Source organism: Notamacropus eugenii, chromosome X, assembly GCF_028372415.1.
Source record: "Notamacropus eugenii isolate mMacEug1 chromosome X, mMacEug1.pri_v2, whole genome shotgun sequence".
Taxonomy (NCBI): domain Eukaryota; kingdom Metazoa; phylum Chordata; class Mammalia; order Diprotodontia; family Macropodidae; genus Notamacropus; species Notamacropus eugenii.
Window position 1 is genome coordinate 70758193 of NC_092879.1, and position 3263 is coordinate 70761455.

The 3263-nt window shown below is 40.3% G+C and overlaps 1 pseudogene; it reads left to right on the plus strand.

The window, feature by feature from the left end:
* The first annotated feature begins 1974 nt into the window (after positions 1-1974).
* Positions 1975-3021, plus strand: LOC140516357 (AN1-type zinc finger protein 4-like; annotated as a pseudogene).
* The last annotated feature ends 242 nt before the right edge of the window (positions 3022-3263 follow it).

The window sequence follows — 3263 nt, forward strand, 5'->3', positions numbered from 1 at the left end:
TTCCTTGATAATTTCATGGAAGATAATGCCTAGGTTCTTTTTTTGATCATGGCTTTCAAGTAGTCCCATAACTTTTAAATTGTATCTCTTGGATCTATTTTCCAGGTCAGTTTTTCCAATGAGATGTTTCACATTATCTATTTTTTCACATTTTTGGTTTTCTTTACTAACTGCTTGGTTTAACTCATAGTCAATTCATTTCCCTGAACTCAACTCTCTCTTTCAACGAAATCTGGGAAAAAATTTTTACCGCTAGCGTCTGCGATAAAGGCCTTATTTCTAAAACACATAAGAGAACAGAGTCAAACGTACAAGAATCCAAGTCATTCCTCAATTGATAAATGGTCAAAGGATATGAACAGGGAGTTTTCAGAGGAAGAAATTAAAGCTATCTATAGTCACATGAAAAAAGTGCTCTAAATCACTATTGATTAGAGAGATGCAAACCAAAAAAACTGAGGGACCATATCACACCACCTATCAGTTTGGCTAACATGACAAAACAGGAAAATGATCCATGTTGCTGAAGATGTGGCAGAGTTGGAACACTAAATTCATTGTTGCTGGAGCTGTGAGCTGATCCAACCATTCTGGAGAGCAATTTGGAATTATGCCCAAAGGGCTACCAAAATGTGCATACCCTTTGACCCAGCAATACTGCTTCCAGGGCTGTATCCCCCAAGAGATCATAAAAATGGGAAAGGGTTCCACATGTACAAAAATACAGCAGCTCTCTTTGTGGTGGCCAAGAACTGGAAATCCAGGGAATGCTCACCAACTGGGTAATGGCTGAACAAGTTGTGATATAATGGAATACTATTATGCTATAAGAAATGATGAACAGGAAGACTTCAGAGAGGTCTGGAAGGACTTACATGAACTGATCCTGAGTGAAAGGAGCAGAACCAGGAGAACATCCTATACAGTAACAACCACAGTGTGAGAGGAATTTTTCTGGTATACTTAGGCCTTCACAGCAATGCAAGGACCTAAAACATTCCCAATGGACTCGAGGCAAAATGCCTTCCACATCCAGGGAGAGTGCTACGGAACTGGATCACAGAGTGAAGCAGAATATTTTCCTTGTGTTATATTTTATTTTGGTTTTTCTCATGGTTTCTCCCATTCATTTTAATTCTTGTATGCAATATGGCCAACTTGAAAATGTGTTTAATAAGAATGTATGTGTAGAACCCACGTAAGATCACATGTCATCTCAGGGAGGAAGGGCAGATAAAATCTCAGACTTATGGAAGTAATTGTAGAAAACTGAAAAGAAAGAAATTAATAATAAAAAAAGTTATTTCACCCTGTTTGTCTTAATGCTTCCAAGATGGTGTGATTCTGGGAGAGGGGTGGTCACAGCTCTCCTGATCCGCACTCTAGTCTTTACAAAGGAAGGGCCCTTTCCACAGCTGCACACATTAGCACTCTTCTCTGCTTTGTACTGTGACCAAGGCCCTCCCTTATGACTTACCATCAGAGATCCTCTCCAGAATTTTGACTCAGAGCTGCACATGAGCAACAGAGTTGCCAATTAGCGCCAGTTGTACCCAGTGCTAGCAAAAGGTCCTCCACTAACTCTTCCTGAACTGTTATCTGACCCCTTCACTGTGTCTGGGCTGAGAGCTACCAAAGCTATTGCTGCTACTGCTATGAGTCTGGGCTCTGCAAAACTCTCTCCCACACCTCTGCCCTGGTGTTTCACACTTTTTTTAAGTTTTCTTAGGCCAGAAAAATCTCTCACCCTGACTTTTTGTTGGCTCTGCTGCTCCAAAATTTGATTTGAGGCGTTATTTTAAACGTGTTTGGAGGGGAGTGTTAGGAAGGTTCAGCTGGGTGGCTGTCCCTCATCCATCATCTTGGCTCTGCCTCCAGAACTTTTGTTTTTTAAGGAAGCTAGCAAGAGACTATTTTTACTGCAAACTTCCTTTCTACAAGGATACGGAATTCTTCACTGAGACACCAATATGGATGTGCTTTGTGTTGAAAATCTCACCTTTTGAAACTGGAATCTCCATGAAAATCAAAATTCAAAGATTGGAAGGCATTCCAACCTGTTAGCAACTTTTAATTTGCAACAGCATGGAGCTTAAAGATGACTACTTGAATGACTGCGACATTTCTGAAGGTCCTACCTTGAAGCTGGCATTAGCTATGTATGATGGATTAATACTAGAAGAGTTGCAATAGAAGATGCTCTTTGGCAAATGGCTGAACATATGGATTCCAGTAGCAATGAGGTCTGAGAGAAGGCCTCCTAGAACAAACAAGTCACTTTCTTAGTGCCCTGAAATCAGGTGAATTTCCTCCATGTAGTAAATAGGAGAGATGGCATTTTCACACCATTATATGAATTATTAAGTGGCGGTTCAGTTTGTAATTTATATTCAGATGATAATGATGATGAAGAAGTTGAGCCTTCTCCTTCCAGGCAAGAGATAATTGAAAATTCAATCAGATGAATAAAATGAAGCTATTGAAGGCAAAAATGGAGACCATGAACCTCAGTAAAAAGCCTTTTAAAAATGTTCAGATAAAACTTTGCCCACCTATGGCTTCTGACCTTCCAGTGGTTCAATGGCAGCTGTTTATCACAGATTGTCGACAGTACTCCCCCACGTTGGACAGTCTTGACTACTTCCCACCTAGGAATTCATATCCTTCTGAGCCTTCCCAGAATGCACTTTCAGCCTTGGCTACTTTGGTCACTGCTGGTGGCCATTTATACCATCTATCACTACTGATTTCCTTAAGAAAGATAACTGGGAGAACACCATGCTCTCCCCCAATCGATCAGTAGCATCAAATTTCCTGCTAACATCTCATGTAGAATTAGAAAATGCCAAACAACTCATTCCAGATGCTGTGGTGTCTCTTATGTCATCTCTGTTCACGGAGAAATTTTTTCAGAAAATTTTGTATCTCAAACTGAGGAAGACACGGTCATATTTCCAAATGTGGAGCTGTGAGCAACTGAAGAATCTCTTTTCCTGGAAATGGATGCATTTGCTTTGTTAGCAGAAGGAATGCAGCATTGGACTGGACCACATGGAGAAGGTAAACCAAGATCTTGTACTTCCCTCTGGGGATAAAAGCTATTAAAACTCCAGAGCAGCATCATAAGATTGCTGGAAGAACGTTGAATTCTGAGACCACAGAAAACTATAGTTCTTAACACTTGTGAATTAAGCTTTCAGAAGAACCTACTCGTCACCTCTTTGGTATTCCATACTAGTAACACATCATAATTCTCTAGTGAA